General features: G+C 44.8%; 1 protein-coding gene across 1 annotated transcript in view; it reads right to left on the bottom strand.

The window, feature by feature from the left end:
* Positions 1–17,198, bottom strand: part of gnaz (guanine nucleotide binding protein (G protein), alpha z polypeptide) — a 42,244-nt gene extending 25,046 nt beyond the window's left edge. Inside the window, exon 1 of the mRNA XM_063014804.1 lies at positions 17,026–17,198. The gene's annotated coding sequence lies outside the window, so the exon portion shown is untranslated. The remainder of the gene's footprint in view (positions 1–17,025) is intronic.
* Positions 17,199–25,896: the final 8,698 nt, after the last annotated feature.

The following is a 25,896-nucleotide window of genomic DNA, read 5'->3' as shown; positions in this document are numbered from 1 at the left end:
AGTGGTTATTACTTCACTTCTGATTTATATAAATAATGTGGAGAACATGATGAAAGCACTGCTGCTGTACAGCGAGAAGGTTCTAGGTTCGATCCCCAGGTGGGGTGGGCTGGGTCCTTTCTCTGTGGAGTTTGCATGTTCTCCCCGTGTCTGCGTGGGTTTCCTCTGGGAGCTCCGGTTTCCTCCCACAGTACAAAGACACGCAAGTGTGTGTATGTGTGTGTGTGTGTGTGTGTAAGTGTGTGTGTGTGTGTGTGTGTGTTAGCCCTGTGATGGAGTGGCGACCTGTCCGGGGTGTTTCCTACGTTTCGACCAGTGAATTGCATTCTTTCATTTCCCCATTCATTCATTCATCCATCCATTCATTCCTTTCTTCGCCTATTCATTCATTCTTTAGTTCATTCTTTCATTAATTTCTCAATTAATTCCTTCATTTATTTATTTCTTCATTCATTCATTCATCCATTCACTGATGTATTCCTTCAGTTATTCATTCACTTACTGATGTATTTCTTCAGTTATTTCTTTATTCATTCATTCATTTACTGATGTATTCCTTCAGTTATTCATCCATTCACATGTATTTCTTCAGTTATTCATTTGTTCATTCATTTGTTCCTTAATTCATTCATTCATGCATTTATTCATTCATTTTTTCATTCATTCACTCTTTCCTTTATTCATTAATTTCTTCATTCACTGATGTATTCCTTAATTCATTCATTCATTCATTCATTCTTTCCTTTATTCATTTACTCCTTCTTTCATTCCTTCATTTCTTAATTTAATAATTCCATCATTCATTCATTTATTCACTGATGTATTCCTTCATTCATACATTCATTCATTCATTCATTAACTCCTTCCTTTATTCATCAGTTTATTAATGCATTCATTCATTCATTCCGTCATTCTTTAATTTCTTAATTCATTCATTCATTCACTGACTGATTTACCATCGCTTTATCCTATTCAACATGGCGATGGGTTTGATTCACTGAGCAAAAGGTAGGAAACACCCCGGACAGGTCGCCACGACATCATAGGGCAAACACACACACACACACACAAAAACACACACACACACGCGCACACACACACACACACAAACACACACACACACACGCGCACACACACACACACAAGGTAATTAAGTGTCTCCAATTAACCTGACTGCAGAAAGGACCCTCCACCTAGGAATCGAACCCGGGACTTTCTTGCTGTGCCGCCCCTCTGTTATGCCAGAAATGGAAACGAAACATTTTCCAAATGCACCTTTAAAAGGGAGCGGTCATGTCTGGATTTTATTAGAAATTAAAAACACTGTTTGATGGTAGAGGATTAAAGGTATTTATGGACCGATATGGACCCAGGCATGAACGTCTTCACTGCAGTTTTTCGGAGCCCTTTTATAAGGATTTCAGGAATAAATGTTGCCGTCCGATCGTCTCCTGATTATAGAACCAGACGGATGAGATCTTCCTCTTTAAACATGTCAGTGAGCGGAGGCTGATCTGAGATCAGGGTTCATGTCCACATATAAATGGCTGCATTAATATGTAAAAAGGTCTTTGGTTCCTGCTCGGCGGGGGTTTAATTAATCCTGACATTGTAATTAATGATATCGCGGGTTCTGCCAAGCCAGCCACAAGTATGTGGACGCCTCGTTAGTAACAGGTAAGGAAGAGTACAGACTGTTATAGGTACTGAAGGGCGGTGTCAGCAGCTCGTACATGCCAGCAGTGATTAGAACAGGCGACAAGTTCCCATAGTAGCTGTAGAAACTCCACACTTGTGTTTAATATGAGCACAGAGAAGCCTCACAGCACTCCAGTCCCACCCGCACCGACCTAAAGGAACCAGACCTCGAGCAGGTTTAGTACTGTTTAATGAGTACTATGTAATCGGACACACTACCCGCTCTCACGTACTGCTCTCAATTACTGCTCTCGCGTACTGTTTAATGCATACTACGTATTCAGACACACTACCTGCTCTCGCGTATTGCTCTCGCATACTGCTCTCGCGTACTGTTTAATGAGTACTACGTATTCAGACACACTACCTGCTCTCGCGTACTGCTTAATGAGTACTACGTATTCAGACACACTACCCGCTCTCGCATACTGCTGTCGCATACTGCTCTCGCGTACTGTTTAATGAGTACTACGTATTCAGACACACTACCTGCTCTCGCGTACTGCTTAATGAGTACTACGTATTCAGACACACTACCTGCTCTCGCGTACTGCTCTCGCGTACTGTTTAATGAGTACTATATATTCAGACACACTCCCTGCTCTTGCGTACTGCATTCACGTACTGTTTAATGAGTACTACGTATTCAGACACACTACCTGCTCTCGCGTACTTCTCTCGCGTACTGCTTTCCTGTACTGCTTAATAAATACTACGTAATTGGACACACTACCTGCTCTCGCGTACTGCTTTCCTGTACTGTTTAATGAGTACTACGTAATTGGACACACTACCCGCTTTCGCATACTGCTCTCGCGTACTGCTTTCCTGTACTGCTTAATGAATACTATGTAATCGGACACACTCCCTGCTCTCGCGTACTGCTTTCCTGTACTGTTTAATGAGTACTACGTAATTGGACACACTACCCGCTTTCGCATACTGCTCTCACATACTGCTTTCCTGTACTGTTTAATGAGTACTACGTATTCGGACACTTTACCCGCGCTCTCGTACTGTTCAGTATGGAAGTGTGCGATTTCGGATGCAGCCCTTGTCTTTACAGATCTCGCTTTGTGCACAGAGCACAGTCACGCTGGAACAAGAACAGGCCTTCCCCAATCTGTTGCTGCAAAGTTGGAGGAATATCGTTTGTGGCTAAAACCTGAGAACACGGGAGAGTCATGTCTTATCATCCCTGTCAGATCTTCATCTAAATATTTGGACAGACCTCAACGGCATCGAATGTCGAGCCATAAACAATCATATTTGTGCGACATGTCTTGGCCCCGGGGCTCTCAGACCCGGCCCCGCATATCTCAGCGTTCGGGCTGAACAATGACAGTCAGTGTTGAGACGAAAGCGCTCGGCGGATACACACTGAGCTCATTCTCTGTTACGGGGGGTGAAGCCGGGCTCGTTCGGCCCCTGCGGCCCACAGGGGTTTGTGAGCGCTTCGCCCATGCAGTGGGTCACGCTCAGTCACATGGATGCGCCATGACAATAGCATGACTGTGTGTGAGTGAGTGAGTGAGGGAGTAAACATGGGTCACATAGCGGATCAACACCAGCGCTAACAGACCGCGCCTGATAAATAATATAAACTAATATTTGGTCTGTTTTCACCCCAAACTAGCCCTGTTTTAAACGTATATAACGAGGCTTTAACAAGGGCAACAACTGGTTGTGTCTGTAAAGGGGGCGGGACAACGACCAAACAGTGATTCCTCATACCTGCTGCAGTTACGACCTCTGCTGGCTGATCGATGGTCCTGCACAGATACAGCGGATCATATGGGAATAAATGCGTGACTCTCTGTGTGTAATACGGATCTCCATATGAACCCGCCTGGTTCGTACTGCACATGTGTCAGGAGTGGACGGCTGCAGCAGTAGACATGGAATACTATCGGGGAATTGGATATGACTAGATTAAGAGGAAAAATGCATAGGCTCAGGCGCCTAGACAGACAGTGATTGGCTCGTCCGAGGGAGGGCTGCAGTTACGACCTCTGCTGGCTGATCGATGGTGATCAGTGTGTGACTCTCCGTGCACGATACGGATCTCCATATGAACCCGCCTGTGCAGGTGAAAAGAAGCGGTCAGTACTGCACATGTGTCAGTACACTTACAGTACTGTGACAGTATATTGTCTAAGCAAATGAAGGTTAAGGGCCTTGCTTAAGGGCCCAACAGTGGCAAAGTGCTAGTGGTGGGGCTTGAACCAGTGACCTTTCGATTACTTCCGATCATTTGCAGACACTTTTATACAAAGCGACTTACAATTATTACTTAATACAATCTGAGGGTTAAGGCTCAGCACAACAGTCTTAACTTGGTGGTAGGGCTGGAACTGACAACCTTCTGATTACTAGTCCAGCACCTTAACTGCTGAGCCATCACTGCTCTAAAAAAGCTTCCAACTTCGCAGCAACAGTTTAGGGAAGGTCCTGTCCTGTTCCGGCATGACTGTGCTCTATAAAGACATGAAGAGTTCTGACCTCAGCCCCACTCAACAGCTCTGGAATAAACCGGAACGTCAACGTCAGTGTCCAGCCATACAAACGATGGGCACAAATCCCCTCATGTATTCTCCAAAGTCTGGTGAGAAGCCTCCTCAGAAGAGCGGCTGTTGTTCTAGCTGAAAAGATCCCGTCCTACGAGCTCACGATCAGCCGTCCAGATACTTTCAGACGGCGGTATTGTAGTTTGATCTGGACTGTAACAGAAGCGCTCGGGGTTAGTGGGCGGTTTATTTGGGCTGTAACACTTCGCGTGGCGCTCGGCCGGGGGTGCAATTTAATTACTGGCTGCCGCCGGGAGTGAGCGTGACAACGACGGCGGCCCATCTGAGGTAGAAAGAGTGAGCGGACGTGTCATCTCTCACCTAGCGCGTTCGCACGGCGCTTCTGACTATTTATGGTCATCAGTATGCAGTGTGTGTGTGTGTGTGTGTGTGTGTGTGTGTAAATAATCACGAACAAAAGGTATAAATCATATAACAACCATAAATATCACTATATTAAATATTCTCATTCATATGAGGAAAGGAAACGTATTCTTGCAGCACTGTGGTTTAATTTTGACTCACTTCCCTTTTCTTACACTTTATCATCCAACCAGGGGCTGGAACACAGAGACACGATTAGCTGCGTGATTACTGCTGCAGTTACGACCTCTGCTGGCGGATCGATGGCGCTGCACGGGGACGGGGGATAACATCTACAACTGTGCTGAATGAGAAACGATTATACTGTAAGTGAGACTGTTAGAGAAGGGAGGAGAACGTTGGGTTGGAGTCCTGGATGGCTAATAGAGATCGGTACGTGATTCTCCGTGCGCGATACGGATCTCCGTACGAACCCGCCTGGTGCAGGTGAAAAGAAGCGGTCTGTACGGCTCACTAACCACTAGGCTACAACTGCCCCTATTAGACCTGCTGGTTAGAATGATGATGCACCAGATATTAAGCATGCCACACAGTACTAGAATCTGGCAACCTGGAATTAAACACTAGCTTCAGTGCGCTTCGATCACTGTTTGGAGTTTGGCATGTTCTGTTTATCATTTTAAAAACATGCTAGGCAGTCTAAGCAATTGGGAGTTAAGGGCCTTGCTCAAGGGCCCAACAGTGGCAACCTGGCAGTGGTGGGGCTTGAACCAGTGACCTTTTGCTTACTAGCCCAGTACCAGACAGTACTGGTCAGAATGGTGATGCACCAGGTATTAAGCATACCACACAGTACTAGAATCTGGCAACCTGGAATTAAACAATAGCTTCGATCACTGTTTGGAGTTTGGCATGTTCTTCTCATGCCCACATGCGATTTCTGTTTCTTCTATGTTTTAAAAACATGCTAGGCAGTCTAAGCAATTGAGTACCCTGTACCCTGACCGCTAGGCTACACCTGCCCCCTATTAGACCTACTGGTTAGAATGGTGATGCACCAGGTATTAAGCATACAACACAGTACTAGAATCTGGCAACCTGGAATTAAACACTAGCTTTGATCACTGTTTGGAGTTTGGCATGTTCTGTTTTCCGTTTGCTAGGCAGTCTAAGCAATTAAGAGTTAAGGGCCTTGCTCAAGGGCCCAACAGTGGCGACCTGGCAGTGGTGGGGTTTGAACCAGCGACCTTCTGCTTACAAACAGTGGACGAGTAGAGCCGTTATGTGGACCACAGCAACCTCGGCTTGAAACGGAAGACGCTTGGTGAACCCTTGAACCTTCCTCGAGTGCAACTCTTCCTGGTCTACAGTAGTGCAGCTGTAATCATTACCACACCTTCACTCACACCTACGAGCAGTCAGTCCACCTACCGGCATGTTTTAGAGGTAGAAGGAGACCACACGCAGAACATAACTGAAGCCGATAACCGAACCCAGGTCCATGAATCTCAGCAGCTGCGACACTACTACTGTGGAACCGTGAAGCTGTTGAGAAATAGACTGATGTGTTGTGAGTGAACCAGGACACACACACACACACACACACACACACACACACACACACACCCATCATATGACGGCTGCTGCTGACTGAATACAAAGATTCTCTGTGTTCCAGTAACTTTTGTTGTTGTTGTTCTGCACTCTTGTGTAACAGCTAATGAATCTCAGGCAGTTTTACAGGACCAGACGCACCCTATGGCGCAGTATTTGTACTATTGATCTTATACTCCAGAATGCGAATGGCACTTTGCATACCGCTAACAGTTTACAAGATCAGACCGGCAGCGATTTTTTCGTCTGTTGTCGGCCGAATCGCTGATCGCTCGACGCCCTGCGTTCACACTGGCAGCGTTATCGTCGCCTGTGGGCGTTCGGTCGCCACGATTTAACTGACACCAAAAATACAAATCCAGGAGGCGCTCAGGTTGCGCAACAGGATATTCCACTAGCACACCAGCGAAAAAGAAGGCAAATATACCCCCCTCGAATGCAGAGATGGGGAGTCCGAGTTGCACGTAAGTCGCACACACAGCGACTTCAGACTCGTTTCAAATGACTCGGACTTGTGACTCGCAAAAAATGACTTGTGGACAACAAAAGTCAGCAACATTGGTTACATGTGACAATTACATATATGTATATATACAGTGTATCACAAAAGTGAGTACACCTCTCACATTTCTGCAAATATTTCATTATATCTTTTCATGGGACAACACTATAGACATGAAACTTGGATATAACTTAGAGTAGTCAGTGTACAGCTTGTATAGCAGTGTAGATTTACTGTCTTCTGAAAATAACTTAACACACAGCCATTAATGTCTAAATAGCTGGCAACATAAGTGAGTACACCCCACAGTGAACATGTCCAAATTGTGCCCAAATGTGTCGTTGTCCCTCCCTGGTGTCATGTGTCAAGGTCCCAGGTGTAAATGGGGAGCAGGGCTGTTAAATTTGGTGTTTTGGGTACAATTCTCTCATACTGGCCACTGGATATTCAACATGGCACCTCATGGCAAAGAACTCTCTGAGGATGTGAGAAATAGAATTGTTGCTCTCCACAAAGATGGCCTGGGCTATAAGAAGATTGCTAACACCCTGAAACTGAGCTACAGCATGGTGGCCAAGGTCATACAGCGGTTTTCCAGGACAGGTTCCACTCGGAACAGGCTTCGCCAGGGTCGACCAAAGAAGTTGAGTCCACGTGTTCGGCGTCATATCCAGAGGTTGGCTTTAAAAAATAGACACATGAGTGCTGCCAGCATTGCTGCAGAGGTTGAAGACGTGGGAGGTCAGCCTGTCAGTGTTCAGACCATACGCCGCACACTGCATCAACTCGGTCTGCATGGTCGTCATCCCAGAAGGAAGCTGACGCACAAGAAAGCCAGCAAACAGTTTGCTGAAGACAAGCAGTCCAAGAACATGGATTACTGGAATGCCCTGTGGTCTGACGAGACCAAGATAAACTTGTTTGGTTCAGATGGTGTCCAGCATGTGTGGTGGCGCCCTGGTGAGAAGTACCAAGACAACTGTATCTTGCCTACAGTCAAGCATGGTGGTGGTAGCATCATGGTCTTGGGCTGCATGAGTGTTGCTGGCACTGGGGAACTGCAGTTCATTGAGGGAAACATGAATTCCAACATGTACTGTGACATTCTGAAACAGAGCATGATCCCCTCCCTTCGAAAACTGGGCCTCATGGCAGTTTTCCAACAGGATAACGACCCCAAACACAACCTCCAAGATGACAACTGCCTTGCTGAGGAAGCTGAAGGTAAAGGTGATGGACTAAACCCAATTGAGCACCTGTGGCGCATCCTCAAGTGGAAGGTGGAGGAGTTCAAGGTGTCTAACATCCACCAGCTCCGTGATGTCATCATGGAGGAGTGGAAGAGGATTCCAGTAGCAACCTGTGCAGCTCTGGTGAATTCCATGCCCGGGAGGGTTAAGGCAGTGATAATAATGGTGGTCACACAAAATATTGACACTTTGGGCACAATTTGGACATGTTCACTGTGGGGTGTACTCACTTATGTTGCCAGCTATTTAGACATTAATGGCTGTGTGTTGAGTTATTTTCAGAAGACAGTAAATCTACACTGCTATACAAGTTGTACACTGACTACTCTAAGTTATATCCAAGTTTCATGTCTACAGTGTCGTCCCATGAAAAGATATAATCAAATATTTGCAGAAATGTGAGAGGTGTACTCACTTTTGTGATACACTGTATATATATATATGTATATATATACTGTATATGATTCTACATCATTCTGATCGTGTCATTTTTTTTGCTCTCTAATAATAATAATAATAATAACGCTCCAGCTGTCTTAACCCACAACTCACACAATGTGTAAATGTTCCAGCCAGCTTCCAGTGTAGTGATGAAGCGTCGCTCCCTACTTAAAATGGTGGAATACCCTACGTAGTGCACTTCACAGTAACAGATAATGTGAATGGAGCGCTCCTACAGAATTGGCACTAATGATTATAAGAACCGCTTTCTGAACCAATCAGAGCTTCTGATTGTAATTGTTAGTAAGAAATGCTGTTATTTGCATTTATTCAGTTTGCGTCACACAGATGACGTGGTAATGAAACGCTTGATCGGCTTTCTAACGACTTCCTGTTTTACTTCACAACCGGGAAAAGTTTGAGGGTTTTTAATTATAAGCACATTTACAAAATAACGGATTCTGTTCCTAATGGGACACACGGTTATTAATTTAATAGCATCTAGAACAACAGAAGCTAAGGTAAGCAGCGGTTATGATTGTTTTTGCTGTGTTTGGGATTTTGGCCGCTGTGCCGTGATTTATCGAGCGCTTTTGTTTTGCAATGAAAACAAAACGTATCAGTTGAAGCTTTTAACTGGAACCTTCTTGTTACAGAAATTACATTCATTACACAATGAGGAGGAAAGTAAAGACACGAAGTAAAACGGCTAAATACACTCGCTAATCTGTTGTTGTTTTTATCTGAATTTACAGATTATTTGTTTATTTCTACGCTACATTTACAATATATGTTTTGTGTAGATTATATTGACTCGTGACTTGACTTGTGAATTGACCAGTGATAGCTCAGTGGTTAAGGTACTGGACTAGTAAACTGAAGGTTGCCGGTTCGAGCCCCGCCACCACCAAGTTGCCACTGTTGGGTCCCTGAGCAAGGCCCTTAACCCTCAATTGCTCATCGTGTTCTGATCATTGTGTAAGTCGCTTTGGATAAAAGCGTCTGCTAAATGCTGAAAATGTAAAATGTAAATGTAAATGACTCGGACTCGTATTTTGTGAAAGCTCAGCCCAGCCCAGCCGGATGGCAGAGCTGAGATTCTATACGATGTATTGGAAATCCCAGCTCTGGTGTGCTAGTGTGTTTCACCGCAACAACATTAATTAAGAACACTAGAACATTAACAGGATTTTTAAACGTTGCATAAACTGAAACATTAGGAAAACGCAGCATCTGAGGGTCGCTCACTACGGAAATGCTTCTGACCACTAGGGGCGCACTGTATCATTTTTTCCTGCTGACACTGCAACAAAACCACGAGCCTTTCGGTTCACTGTGCCACCCTGGAAGGTAAATCGGCTTCTGTAAATTGTAAGTAAGGAAATGTGTAGGCGTGTCCTGCCCTGTGATGGATTGTTTAGGGTTTGTTCTGGCCTCGGCACTCAGTCTTTCTGTGTAGCTTCTATATCAGAATGAAGGGTCTTCATCAAACCATGTCTTTATGGACCTTGCACTGAATGGGTAAGGACCTTCCCCAAACTGTTTCCAGAGTTGGAAGCATATTACTTATTATGTGCTTGTCAGGGCTGCAGCAGGTCCGGGCGTAAAGCAGGAATACCAAGGTCATGGTGCCAATCCATTACAGGGCTTTGGAAAAACGGCAACCGCCCCCTGTTTAGACATAGCCAATCATGTCTGTGTAGATGCCCGGCCAGCTGGTAGCACCGGATCCAAGCTTGCTAGCATGATAGACACACTTATGCTCAATAATTCAGAGGGGTGTCGACATACTTCTCACCATATATGTATATTTTGATAGTAATAGTGTGTGTGTGTGTGTGTGTGTGTGTGTGTGAACCACGCCCATCTTTGCCAAGAATGCTAACAGCTCTGGAGCTGGACTCTAATGATAAAACCTTAAAGCAAACAAGGGGAAAGATGTGGTTTTATTTTTAATACATATTTAAATCATCCTAATCAGGTCGTATCCCATAATTCCCATAATTCCTCACTGCCTGGACTGTTTTGACACGTTTCTAATCCTTTAGAGCAGGACCGTTGACCACCATTGTGTAGAATCTCCTCACACACCTTCCCTTCAGACCCCTCTGGACTCTCTGGATTCTGTCCAGACTAGCGGTACCGTGTGGAGACCTGCCGCCCCACCCGTCTGTATGACATGACGGGGGCGAGTGTGATTACACGCCGCGACTCCGGAACAAGATGCTTGATTACGACGAACGATTAGTTTCGCTTCGACAGATATTAGCTACGCAGATGCTCCACAGAGGCGGCGGCGGTGGATCCTAAAGCGCTCTGTTCTTTTAGCTGGACTTAAAATTCATTTTAAAATTAATAGTATTTTATTATTATTTCATTTTTGGCATTTAGCAGACGTATCTATCTAAAGCGACTTACAGTAGTGTGACAGTATACTGTCTAAGCATTAAGGGCCTTGCTCAAGGGCCCAACAGTGGCAACCTGGCAGTGGAGGGGCTTGAACCCTTAATCAATTCATCATGGATTCATCAAAATCTACAGGATCTATTTTTTGGTTGTTGTGTGGCACCCACCCGCTCTGCCAGCAGTGCCAACATGATTAATGTTTATTCAGTTTATTCAGTAGTCTAACAGTTTGCAATGCCAACCACCGTCGTTCTTAAAACGCCTCTGTGCACTATACACATCTTCTACAGCTTTACCATCAAATGTTCTCAAATATTAACAAGTTCAATTATTTTTTTCCTTTCGGCACTCGGCACATCGCATGGCACAGACTTGGTACGTCACAACCCTCCTATTTCTATCAGGGCTTGGAACCAGCACTGAGAGCGCACTGACAAGTGCACCTCTCAACGCCTAGGCTGTTTCACCAGCTGATAACACAGAGATTTGAACCCCAGATCCCAGCAGTAATGAGCGCCAATGTTCCCCGCAGTTGGCTCTTCCTGGTTATCTGGTGTCTGGTGTTTGTCCAAAACACGAGCTTCTTTCGAGCCAGAAACGTTTACAGCCGCTCAAACCACGACCTGAAATTAATTAGTGTAAATGTTGACATTTCCTTGTGCGAGAAACCCTCTCATATCCGCCCCTCGTGAAGGCCGTTCATGTAGAAAATGAGTCGGCGTGTGCCGGACGTGTTTGTCGCGCTCTGGATGGCAGAGCTTTAATATCAGACACGGGCACCACCCTTTTTTATCTAATCCACTACCTCTGATGAGTGAACTGCTCTTAGTTCTCATGTATTAGTGTCCCGAAGCCCCGGAGTCCTTAATCCCTCCGGCGATTCAACACAAAGGTCAAGCTGATATTATTCAGTGAAATTTAAAGTGTGTAATTGGGCCGAGGTCGGGGCATAGTCGGCATAACACAGAGGGTTTTTATGTCGGAGTGCAGCGAGAACGAGGATCAGGGTTTGCTGTGCGGAATATTAAACTTACACACGTATACAAAATAAAATCACACTCGTGGGAGTTTTTTTGTTACTGTATATAATTAGTTTTCCGACAGTTATATTCCTGACGATGTGTCCAAGGAGGGCGGGGTGGCTGAAACAGCCGAGCCATTGGCAGGTGCACTTGTCAGTGCGCTCTCAGTGCAGGTCCTAAGCCCGGATAGAAATAGGAGGGTTGCTTTAGGAAGGGCATCCGGGGTAAAAACTGTGCCAAGTCTGGTACATAGAGTTGTGGACATGTGTATATGTACACCGATCAGCCATAACATAAAACCACCTCCTTGTTTTCTCACTGTCCATTTTATCAGCTCCACTAACCATATAGAAGCACTTTGTAGTTCTACAATTACTGACTGTAGTCCATCTGTTTCTCTGCATGCTTTGTTAGCCCCCTTTCATGCTGTTCTTCAATGGTCAGGACCCCCACAGGACCCCCACAGAGCAGGTATTATTTAGGTGGTGGATCATTCTCAGCACTGCAGTGACACTGACATGGTGCTGGTGTGTTAGTGTGTGTTGTGCTGGTATGAATGGATCAGACACAGCAGCGCTGCTGGAGTTTTTAAACACCTCACTGTCACTGCTGGACTGAGAACAGTCCACCAATCAAAAATACCCAGCCAACAGCGGCCCGTGGGCAGCGTCTTGTGACCACTGATGAAGGTCTAGAAGATGACCGACTCAAACAGCAGCAATAGATGAGATGAGCGATCGTCTCTGACTTTACAGCTACAAGGTGGACCGACTAGGTAGGAGTGTCTAATAGAGTGGACAGTGAGTGGACACAGTGTTTAAAAACTCCAGCAGTGCTGCTGTGTCTGATCCACTCATACCAGCACAACACACACTAACACACCACCACCATGTCAGTGTCACTGCAGTGCTGAGAATGATCCACCACCTAAATAATACCTGCTCTGTGGTGGTCCTGTGAGAGTCCTGACCATTGAAGAACAGCATGAAAGGGGGCTAACAAAGCATGCAGAGAAACAGATGGACTACAGTCAGTAATTGTAGAACTACAAAGTGCTTCTATATGGTAAGTGGAGCTGATAAAATGGACAGTGAGTGTAGAAACAAGGAGGTGGTTTTAATGTTATGGCTGGTTGATGTATACATGTAGTCATAGCTCACCAAAATTGCACAACACTGGTTTGAACTGTCTGCACACTGTATCCACTTTAATGTTCCTTTATTTTTTGGTACTGATGTGACCGGGCGGTTTTAAAAAGCATTTCACTGCTAGTTCTACCATGTATGACCTGTATGTGATGTATAAACATTGAACTTTCAACTACGTGGAGCAGATCCGCTGTGGCGACACCTAAATACAAGAGAACGCTCTGTATCTGGACTCACTGCTACCCTGATCAGGATGACATGCTACTGAGGATAAAAGAATAAATAAATAAATAAAATCTGTTATATCTCATTAGCTTCGACACATAAACCATAATAAACATAATTGCTTGTTTTGCGTGAGCTCTGATACGAGGTGGGCAGCAGCTGAGCGTGCCGGGGTGAAAGTGCGGCGCTGATTTACTGAACGTTGCGTGAATTAATGTAAAAATAAATAAATAAATGGACGGGGCTGCATGATTACCAGCAGGACTTCTGTTCAATTACTGAATGAAACCACAGAAAGCTGTGATGATGCTCCGGGGGATCAACACATCCACTTACGCCGGGCTAATGTTACCCGCTCGTCATGTGATTTAGCCGATAATGCAGTCGGAGCGTGAACACTCCCATCTTGTTTTTGCACTTCGGGCGGCATTGCCCGGCTAACCACGCCCTTATAGATATTTCCTATGTACGCTATATGGCTAAAAGTATCTGGAACCTTGAGCATGAGCTTGCGGTATTACAACAAATCGCTCTTCTGAGACTTTGAAGTATGTCTGTGGGAATTTGTGCCCTTTTAGTTAAAAATTCTCAATGTTGGTCAGGTTCCAGTTCATTCCAGAGCTGTTTAGTGGGGCTGAGGTCAGGGATCTGTGCAGAACACTGGAGTTACTTGGTTTTTAAATCAAGCTTTTCTTCATGGCTTTATAGAGCACAATCATACTGGAACAGGACAGGACCTTCCCTAAACTGCTGCTTTGAATTAGAAATGGAAAGAAGTTAAACAAGAATTAGAAACGTAAGGAAATAGAAGTAGAATTAGAAATAGAGAGAAGTAGAAGTAGAATTAGAAATAGAGAGAAGTAGAAGTAGAATTAGAAATAGAAAGAAGTAGAACTGGAATTAGAAATAGAAAGGAGTAGAATTGGAATTAGAAATAAAAAGAAATAGAAGTAGAATTAGAAATAGAAAGAAGTAGAATTAGAATTAGAAATAGAAAGAAGTAGAAGTAGAATTAGAAATAGAGAGAAGTAGAAGTAGAATTAGAAATAGAAAGAAGTAGAACTGGAATTAGAAATAGAAAGGAGTAGAATTGGAATTAGAAATAAAAAGAAATAGAAGTAGAATTAGAAATAGAAAGGAGTAGAATTGGAATTAGAAATAAAAAGAAATAGAAGTAGAATTAGAAATAGAAAGAAGTAGAATTAGAATTAGAAATAGAAAGAAGTAGAAGTAGAAATAGAAGGAAATAGAAGTAGAATTAGAAATAGAAGGAAATAGAAGTAGAATTAGAAATAGAAGGAAATAGAACTAGAATTAGAAATCAAGCTTTTCTTCATGGCTTTACAGGGAACAGTCATGCTGGAACAGAATTTAATCAAAATTGGACTTAATAAAGTATTAATAAATGTTATTATCAATCATTTAGAATATAAATGTTTAATCATTTATTATAAAAGTGTCGTTTTCTTTTTTCACTTTCTCCAGCATTAATAATAAATCTATAATAAACCTGTGATCATTCTGTAAGTTTGTTAGGATTCACTGGACGGGTCGACCTTCTTCTAATGCTCAACGGTGTCGTCCAGTTCCGATGCCTGCGTGTTCATCGGGTGAAGTGGACAGGGGATTGATTGATTGACTTTGAGTCTTGGTTGCCCAAAATCCTGTTGGCGATTCACGACTTGTCCCTCCTATGACCGCTGTCAGTGGGTACTCACAACGACTGCCTATGATGCCCACGCTGCTTCAGAGATACCTTCAGTACTCTGGCTTAGTGCATGATTGCCAGTAGTCATATTCCTACATTATGACCTCTAACAGGTGTATAAAAGTATTTATTTATATAAATTAAATGCTCACATTTATGTAGCAACATGTCTGCATATATCTACTGCAAAGAGTTCTGCCCCCCCCCCCCCCCCCCCCCTCCACAGAACAGTAGAAAAAAGTAGAACTGGAATTAGAATTACAAATAGATAGAACTAGAATTAGAAATAGAAAGAAGTAGAAGTGGAATTAGAAACAGATAAAAGTAGAAGTACAATTAGAAATAGATGGAAGTAGAATTAGAAATAGAAAGAAGTAGAAATAGAAATAGAAATAGAAATAGATAAAAGTGAAGTACAATTAGAAAAAGTAGAAATAGAATTAGAAATAGATGGAAGTAGAATTAGAAATAGAAAGAGGTAGAAGTGGAATTAGAAATAGAAAGAAGTAAAAGTAGAAATAGAAAGAAGTAGAACTGGATTTAGAAATAACAGTAGAACTAGAATTAGAAGGAAGTAGAAGTAGAAATAAAAAGTAGAAGTAGGATTAGAAATAGAAAAAAGTAGAACTGGAATAAGAAAAAGATGGAGGTAGAAGTAATATTAGAAATAGAAAGAAGTAGAACTGAAATTAAAAATAGACAGAAGTAGAAGTAGAATTAGAAACAGAAAGAGATAGAATTAGAAATATAAATAAGTAGAAGTAGAATTAGAATAAAAAACAGAACAAAGTAGAAATTATAAATAGATAGAAGTAGAACTGGAATTAGAAATAAAAAGAAGTAGAAGTAGAAATAGAAAGAGAAAGAAGCACATAGTCCCTGTTGGGCCCCTGAGCAAGGCCCTTAAATCTCGATTGCTCAGAAATTGTGTTCAGTCATGATTGTAAGTCGTTTGGAAAAGAGCGTCTGCTAAATACTGAAAATGTAAAAGTAGAACTAGAATTAGAAATAAAAAAGCACATAGCTCAGTGGTTAAGGTGCTGAACTGGTAATCAAAAGGTCGCTGGTTCAAGCCCCACCACTGCCAGGATTTCACTATCCCTTGAGCAAGGCCCTTAACCCTCAATTGCTTAGACTGTATCGACTGTATACTCTCACACTCAAGAGTAAAAAGCTTTTCCAGATCTGTGGACGATATTAAAGCCGCAAAACTCCACGTTAACGTGCACGGATTCGGAACGCGGCCTCCACGAGGCTCTTATTCAGGCGTCCACATACTTTTGGTCATCCATCGTACCTGTGATACTAGCACGGCTTTACTGCGTCTTCCTAAACCCGCCGGTGATGCTCTGCTGGTGATGCTCTGGTCCCTGGCGTGCAAATATTTGCCATAAGAATTGCACGCCCTTCTCTTTCGCTCTCTCTCTCTTTTCCGAACGCACGGACCTCCGCCCCTCTGTCGTCTCTATTTCCCTAACGCGTCCTCATGCAGGTCCACACACACTCGCACACTCACACACTCGCACACTCGCGCATTTACACACGCCACCGTCGGTAGCTGGTAGACTGTAGGCTGGTCCTCTACCCAGCAACCGGCCCTTTAACAATCCTGGGGGTTTTAGTAACAGGAAAATGTCATTAGCTGGAGGGGGGCGAGGAGGGTGAGCACGCTCGCACGGGTGCACGCTTAAACATTTACGTACGATTATAGATCGACACCGAGTATATACAATATATACCACAAATATAATAAATGCAGAAATTAGGAGAGGACCGACACTAGCATCCTCACTCCCTCTCCAGGATGGTGCATCTCTGACACATTAATATCTGCACCAATATTTTCCAGCGTAAAACAGCAGGACCTAAAGGGAACGGGTTCGATCCTGAGCGAGGGATCGTAGGGAGGGGTGAGGGACTCATCACTCAACATCACCTCCCTCGCCATGGAGGAAAAACAGCATCCTCCTTCCACGGATGCTCGGCCGGCCGAGCTGCGCACCCCGCCGAAACGAAGCTGCGACCCATTTTGCAGGATGCAGGTTGCAAAATAAATAAAGAAAGAAAGAAATAAGGGATGGGAGCGTCTGGTTACGTGTTAAACAAAAAAGCAGCCTCACCGTTTGTTCCATTTAGTATCTGTGAACACGAGGAGGCTTCAGAGCCAGACAGGGAGTGTACGAGGCGTCCTCCGGGCCCCCGACCATCCTCGCATCGGCGTGTCCTCGTCCTCTAGCGCGCTCCCATCCGCGAGACGCTCTCTGGCTCCTCTGTTCCCTTCCTGTTACGCTCGGTGTGCTGTCACTGTTTCCTCTCTGCTTAGCTCCCAGCCAGTTAAAAGACACTGCAGCGATGGGGGAGGAGGGTGTGTGTGTGTGTGCACGCATGTGCAGCTCTGTGTGTGTGTGTGTGTGTGTGTGTGTGTGTGTGTGTGAAAAATAAAGGGCATGCAGGAAAGAAACCCGAGGGAGGAGCCGAACACCGAGAGGCCGGACGAGAAAACGTAAACGTGCGAATGTAAAGCTTGGAAAAAAAAATCTAATATGGTACGGAGAATGCAAATGTGTGTGTGTGTGTGTGTGTGTGTGTGTGTGTGTGTGTGTGCGTGCGTGTGTGTGTTTACAGACGTACAACAGCGGCGGCTCCTCGGTTGTGATTTCATTGATGGCTGAAAGAGCAAATCAGAGAAATAAGAGAGGACGAGAGAGAGAGAGAGAGAGAGAGGCGAATGGAGAATGAACGATGGGATGGGAGTGGGGAGCCGTGTTTCTGTGCCAACTGCTCTTGAATATGAAGTGCCACGTTCTTTCCAGTCGGCGCTTTTCTGCCTGTATAATGCACCGTCCATACGATGCGCCCTGCCTCCGGGATCAGAAGGGAGGAAGAGGAGATGGGTGAGGAGATGAAGGACTGTGGAAAGAGGATGAGGAGAAGAAGGGTCGCAGGAGGGGGCTGGTTCAAGTCTTGCATCTGCTAGACCGCTTGCAATAAGGGGTGGAGTGCAATGCTTCCCCTCCCTGCTTGTCCTGTCTGAATTGTAAGTCGCTTCGAATAAAGGCGGAAAAAATGAGAACGAAAATGGAAGTAATAACGAATGAATTCGCTCTGCAACAGCGCCCCCTGCTGCCCGATCAAAATCCCAGTTCAAGTAGCGGAGATACTCATAGAGTGTAGTGTGTTGTGAGCAGTACATCTCTCTGTAAGAATCAACCACCAAAACTGCTGCAGTTATGACCTCTGCTGGCTGATCGATGGTACTGCACAGAGACAGGGGGTAACAGAGATCAGTGATGATACGGATCTCCACTCTATATGAATCTACCTCATGCAGTGGAAAAGAAGCGGTCGGCTACTGCACATGTCAGATGGGGGTGTGTGACAGTTACAGCAGGGGAAATGGATACGACTAAATTGATAGTACTGCACAGAGACAGAGAATAATAGAGATCAGTGCGTGACTCTCCATACACGATACGGATCTCCACTCTATATGAACCTGCCTCATGCAGGGGAAAAGAAGCGGTCGGCTACTGCACACGTGTCGGAGGCAGGTGTTATAGTGACAGCCCTACTCTACAGTAGAGGGAATAGATATGACTTAATTGGGAGGAAGAAATCAAACATGGCTCTGATCGATGATCAGTGCGTGATTCTTTGTACGCGATACGGATCTCCACTCCAAATGAACCTGCCTCATGCAGGGGAAGAGAAGCGGTAGGCTAGTGCACACGTGTCGGAGGGGGCATGTGATAGTTACAGCCCTCCTCTGCAGCAGGGGAAATGGATACAACTAAATTTGGAGAAAGAAACCAAACATGGTTCTGATCGATGGTACTGCACAGAGCCGGAGAATAATAGAGATCAGTGCTTGATTCTCCATACGCGATACGGATCTCCACTATATATAAACCTGTCTCATGCAGGGGAAAAGAAGCAGTCGACTACTGCACAGGTGTCAGAGGGGGATAGCTACAGCCCTCTTCTGCATAAGGGGAAATGGATACGACTAAATTGGGAGGAAGAAACCAAACATGGTCCCAAACATCCTCTTGTTGGTTGACTGGGGAAAGATAATGATACGTGGTTAGTGAAGGGTGTGTTAAGCATGTGCCATTATTCATTCATTCATTCATTGTCTGTTTTACCTACGCTCCAACCTGGTCAGGGTTGCAGTGCGTGCAATCCACTGGGAGAAAGATAGGAAACACCCCAGACAGGTCGCCACTGCAGAAAAGATCCAACGCTTTTGACAAAGGTTGAAAAACAGCATCAGTCTGAGATCAGCATGTTTCCCACCAGCATTGCAAACACGAAAGTATTTGGACACCTGGCCGTGAGCTTGTTGAACGTCCCAATTCAAAAACAAATGCTATTAAAACAGAGTGACCTCTGTGTGATCTTTCAGCTAGAACAACGGCCACTCTTTTAAGAAGACTTCTCACAAGACTTTTAGTATGTCTGTGGGAATTTGTGCCCATGCAGTCAAAATATGACAGCATTTGTATGGCTGGGCCTCACTTGCTGTTCCGATTCATCCCAGAGCTGTTGAGTGGGGCTGAGGGAGCTCGCTTTGTGCACAGGGGTACAGTTATGCGGGAACAGGAAAGGGCCTTCCCCAAACTGTATGATTTCCTTGATATCACTGATTTATTACACCTGTTATCAGCTGCTGTGACTGAAACACATGAACTCAATAATTAGAAGGGGCGTCCCGATACTTTCGTCCGTGCGCCGTCGCCGGGAGCAGCTGAAAAGCATAATGGTGCAATCAGTGCTGATGTTTCCAGCACCGGCGTGTTTACACAGCTGCCCGGTAGCGTACCTAGCGTTAACACAATGCTGCGATTGTCTGAGGACGCAGGAATGTATACACCGCAGTGTGTGTGCTGTTTTATATTTACATCTGGTACTGATGTCCACGCTGTGGTGTGTGTGTGTGTGTGTGTGTGTGTGTGCGTGTGCTGCAACTTTCCAACACACCAAAACGTAGAACACTAACCGGCGTTTACGTGATTATAGATGAAGACTTGGTGTTTATATGTACGGTCTAAAATCTGCGTTTACACCCATGCTACACATAATCCGCTTAGTATACATGAGTAGCGCTTAGTATACGTTACCATTAGCAATGTCCCGATCACGTTTTTTTTGTTCCCGATCCCGACCCCGATCCCGATCATTACTTTTGATCCCGATCCGATACCGAGTCTCAAACCGATACTTGTATTTTCTAGATATTGTCTAGATAAGAACTGGATAATACTGTTCACACAGTGCACACTTCACGTACATTACAGTTATTCACATTAATCCAGTGTACATGTTTAACAACTGAACAGCTCTGCAGTGCTGTAGGAAAAAAATTGTCTGCATCCAAGCTATTGCTTAATATTGCTTAAGTACGATCTAATCAACATTCTGATTAACATCTCCGTTTTCAAGCACGCAACAAGTAAATCCCGTCCAAAATGACGCACGTGTGTAGAGTACCGCTTAGTGTACACGTTACCATGACAACAAGCATCATCTGAGTCCAGTCGGAGACATGCCTAGTTCAGGGTTTTTGCGACCCAAAAAATGGATTGCAGAGAAAAATAATAATAATAATAATAATAATAATAATAGTTAAATAAACTAATTTTAACAGGCACATAAACACGAAACACCCCCTTGTGGAGGCTTTACCTTACATCCTGTAAACCACAGTAAGACCAGAGTGCCAACATTTATATTAATTTTTTTTCCCTTTTTCTCCCCCTTTAGCGCATCCAATTGTTCAGTTTGCATCGTGCTTCCTCTCTGTCTATGCCGAACCCCGCCCTGACCGAGGAGATCGAAGCTAACCCGTATCCCCTCCGAAACATGGGCAGCAGCCGGATGCATTTTTGCCACCCGCACATTGATGAGTTTGGCGCCACCTAGCGTTGCATGCGGAGAGACACACCCTAAGGGCGCTCTTCCTCATCTCTGTGCAGGCGCCTCTAATCAGCCGGCAGAGGTCGTAATTGCATTCTGACAGAAAGAGACCCACATCCCAACTGAGCAACCGGCCAATTGTTGCTCATACAGCCACTCAGCCTCGAACCGGTAAGGCAGAGCTGGATTCGATACGAGGTACTCAGAATCCAGCTCTGGTTGCAGCATGTCTTTTTACCGCTGCGCCACCTGAGCAGCTTATCACCTACATTTGACGAGTGCAGTGCGGTACAGCGCTGTGTACGAAGAGCCACACCCTCTACCGCACTCCTTCCCCATCTTTGTGCAGGCACCACCAACCAGCCAGCAGAGGTCGTAATCGCACTAGTCTGAAAGAGAGTCCCCATCCGGCTTAGTCCCGCCCCTATCTGAACAACCGGCCAATCGTTGTTCATGTGGCCGCTCAGCCTCAGCCGGCAGGCAGAGCCGAGATTCGATACGATGTATTCCAGATCTCAGCTCTGGTGAACAGCGTGTGGTATTTGGTATTTTTTACCGCTGTGCCACCTGAGCGGCGTACTTTTATATTCATTGCCTAAAAATGTGGGTCCCTTGAAAAGAAACGCCTCCCCTCCCCCAAAGAAACGGTTGTTCATTTTCCAAATTTAGTTACCAGAGTCGTGTTTTTAGCTGCTTTTTAGCTGCTTTACACTTCGACATCTTGGACATTTTGATTAAGCGGTTGCTAACTGAACTGCCGTAGGATTGCTAGGTGCAAATTAACCAGTAAACGTGAGGCACTCGAACGCTACACTAATGAAAAACGTTAAATCGCTAAACACAAACCTTACATTATAAATTTCACACCAAATTGCATGTTTCACGGTATGTGGACGGGGCCTTAATTATAGCAAACCATCATACGAGCTACCCCAATCATTAAATACACCACTACAATGCAGTCACTTCTCAAATAATTACAATTACTGTTCACATTTACATTCTTGGGAATGTTAATTACATTCTGGGAAACGCCAGGACAACCGCGCCCCCTTGTCAGCTCTCGTTAGCTCTTAGCGAGCAAGCGGCTCGCCACAATATTTCGGATAAAGAGGTGGCGCACATGACGGGAATTTGCAGCTGTGCGAATGTCAAACGGGTTCCGACGACGTATGTGACAGTGCAAACGATCTCAAAGAGGGCAAGAGTGGGGTGGGTCAGGGGTAACAGTAACTCTGCTGATGCTGAGACCTTTGTGACAGACGTGTTTTATAGCTGTGAGCTGGGTGCCAGTGGTGCCAGCGATGTGCCGTGCCACCTTTAATATTGTCTGCAGAGCTTTCGGGCCCGATGATGTGCGGTTACTGTACCTCGCTATTTAGGAATTTATTTGTACAGCTGTTTTTACAGTAGACATTTACAGAATCCAGGACTGACAGACCAAAAACCCAGTTGAGCAATCCAAGGGCGACAGTGGCAAGAAAACACTCCCTTAAAATTACAGGTTGGGTAATTATAGTGGGTAGAATCCTTCACCGCCTCTCATTGGCTTTCTCTCCTCTCTCGATTCAGAGATCCTCCACACCTCCACACCTCCTGTCTACCTAATCCTTAATCCGGTGGAAATCAGGCAGCAGGAACAGTGCAGCTTTGATCAGGCTCTTGTCTCGGTGCAGTGTGTGGCGTCTGTGCATCCTGATGGGCCCAGGAGTTCCCAGCATGCCCAACATGGCCTGCAAGACACCGAACCATAACGCCTGGGTAAGAACCTCTTTGGTTGCGTCCCTTCTGCCTTCGGTTGCAACTTGTGGTTCTTTAAAATAAATAAATAAATAAAATAGTCCAGCACCAAAGCAGTCGTGGTCCTTCAAAATAGATCATTTATGATTGGAAAATGGACAGTGTGGTGACACAACAGCTTTAATAACCCAGGTACAACCCATTTACATCATCCTACACTCCTGAGAAGAGGGCGTGTCTAAATTCTTATATCCCTTAAAATGCTCCTACTGAGGCGCCTTGATTCTGAGTGATAATCTGACTGAATAACGAGGGAGCGAAAAAACACTGGAGAACACCCTGCAAGACAGGAACGCCCCCTTCCCCTCCCTCAGACATAGCTAATCATGTCAGTATGGGCACCCAGCTGGCCAACAGCACCACTGAGATTCGTACCCGGATCTTATCGGTGGTGGGCTAGTGTGAAAGATGTGAAAGATAGGCGGCACCCTTATAATACCACCCGAGCACCTTAGAGGTAAAATATGATCAAAATAATGAACAGCAAACGTTTAAGATGATAGATTAGTACTTAGGTGGGGTTCCTAATGACCCACATCTCAGAGGACCTCTTGTTTTATGCCAGTGCCACTTTCATAGCATGGTGACCAGCAGCTATTGACCGGCGCCACAACATACGGCTTGTTTTTAAGCAACCATTTAAAAATATTAGTAATTATCGGTCAGATTTAACGCCACCGTGCTGATTATATTAGTGTTTTTAGTGCATGATGTGTTTTTGAGTGCGGGCAGGTATGTATTGCCCATCTAGCACAGGACAGTGATTGTACCAGTGCTGGCCACTTTATTTGGGCACTTAGGAGTGCTTAAGAGGAGACATAAAGCTGGTACATGCTGGACAGGAGCTGTTCAGCCACAACAGTTGCTGACAGGTGTAATAAATCAGTTATATAATGGAAATCACATGCTTCCGAGTTTGCAGTAACAGTTTAGGGAAGGACCTTTCCAGTTACGGCATGGTCATGTCCCAGTGCACAATGCAGCTCTATAAAGACATGTGGCCTGACCTCAGCCTCACTCAACAGCTCTGGAATGAACCAGAACATCAACCGATCAGGGCCCAGCCGTACAAATGTTGTCATCTTTTGACTAAATGGGCACAAATTACTACAGACACACTTCAAAGTCTGGTGAGAAGCCTTCCCAGACGGGCGGCTGTTGTTCTAGCTGATAGATAACAAGTGTGGTCAATCAAATGTCCTCCACCTTTTACATTGGGCCTAACTCAGGGTCACTAACTCAGGGTCACATGTTTGTAATCCGTTCAGGTGTACAAACATGTTGCCCCTCCAACACAGGGACAGTGATTGGACCAGTTGGCACTTTATTTGGGTACTTAAGTGCCCAGGAGACATAAAGCTGGTAAATGCTGGACAGGAGCTGTGTTAGGGCTCGTTCTTATTTTGAATTCAGACAGAATGTGTTTCAGCATCTGACTTTCAGTGGTTTAACAGTTTAGGGAAGGCCCAGCATGTTTCCTCTGCACGAAGCGAGCCCTATAAAGACGAAGAAGAAACATCTAACTAAAGGTGAATAAATAAATTCATCAGTTAAAGAATTGTTCACATTCCTGCCTCTGCCAAGTGTTTCCCGGTAGGCTCCTGTGCACTGCAACCCTGACCAGGATGCAGCGAATAGAAATGATACATTTATGATCATGTGTAGGGCTAATGCTCCTTATAAACCTCCTCATGGCTGATTTGGGATGAATCAGGGTATGACAGTGCAGTCCGCCTGTTCATGACCTAAATACCATTAAACACAGAATCCATCCCTCTCTCTCCCTCACACACACACACACACACACACACACACACACACACGTTCGTTCACTCATTCATTCATCCTCAAGCACCACGCCTGAGCCTGTCAGTGCATCACGTGACGCCAGAATCAGGTTCTAACACGAAGCCTTTTCTCTTCTGCCTTTCATTCAGTGTCATAAAATAATAAAGTAATAAACGTTTATAAGGTCAGAATGAACTCTGAGATGTTTTACTGAAACTGGGTGGTGAGGAAATGAAGGAAATCTTCCATAAACACTGATGGGTTTGGATCGTGCTTTTTATTTCTCTTGCTTAGTGCGCCATCCAGTGGTGAAGGTGAAAACCACCTCCTTGTTTCTACACTCACTGTCCATTTTATCAGCCCCACTTACCATATAGAAACACTTTGTAGTTCTACAGTACAATTACTGACTGTAGTCCATCTGTTTCTCCACATACTTTTTTAGCCCCCTTTCACCCTGTTCTTCAATGGTCAGGTGGTGGATGATTCTCAGCACTGCAGTGACACTGACATGGTGGTGGTGTGTTAGTGTGTGTTGTGCTGGTATGAGTGGATCAGACACAGGACTCCGTTTTCTTTCTTGTTTCTTATTCCGCTTCAATCGCCTACGCAGCTCCAGTTGCATTACGGCAGCTGCTGAATGTAACTAATAAAGTAACTTGTAATCTAACTTAGTTACTTTTAAAATCAAGTAATCAATAAAGTAACTAAGTTACTTTTTAAAGGTAACTATGCCATCACTGCCTGTAGGGGTCCTGACCATTGAAGAACAGGGTGAAATTGGGGTAACAAAGTATGCAGAGAAACAGATGGACTACAGTCAGTAATTGTAGAACTACAAAGTGCTTCTATATGGTAAGTGGAGCTGATAAAATGGACAGTGAGTGTAGAAACAAGGAGGTGGTACCACAGCCTGGATGAGCGTCTTACAGACATTATCGGCCATGTCTGAGGAGTAAAGGCCGCAAGAGATGTCGTCTAATTGCTTAACACATCAGTGCCATCTGCTGTCTGGTGAAGGCTTCTGCTGAGTGGTAGATTGAATACTTCAGTTTTCTGTGTTTCTTTATGCGTCACTGCTCAACGGCTTCACACATGCCTGGGGTGGGTGGGGTGCTAGTCTGAGGTCCTCTTTGACCAGCATGGATGTAGTGTATGACACACAGATATCCCAGCTTGTTTGGAAGATGGGGACAGAGCACAGGGTCAGTCATTGTATGGCGCCCCTGGAGCAGACAGGATTAAGGGTTCAAGAAGGACTTGGGTTTGATTCCCTAACCAGGCGGCCAGGGTCCTTTCTGTATGGAGTTTGCTTGTTCTCTCTGTGTCTGTTTGGGTTTCCTCTCACAGTACAAAGACGTGCAGTCAGGATAACTGGAGCTACTAAAAGTGCCCTGTGTGTGTGTGTGTGTGTGTGTGTGCCCTGTGATGGACTGGCAACCTGTCTGAGGTGTTTCCTGCCTTTCAGCCAGTGAATCAGACCCACC

This window comes from Trichomycterus rosablanca, chromosome 18, assembly GCF_030014385.1.
Source record: "Trichomycterus rosablanca isolate fTriRos1 chromosome 18, fTriRos1.hap1, whole genome shotgun sequence".
Classification (NCBI taxonomy): Eukaryota; Metazoa; Chordata; class Actinopteri; order Siluriformes; family Trichomycteridae; genus Trichomycterus; species Trichomycterus rosablanca.
The sequence above is the reverse complement of the archived record's forward strand: the minus strand, read 5'-3'. Positions and strand labels throughout refer to the sequence as shown.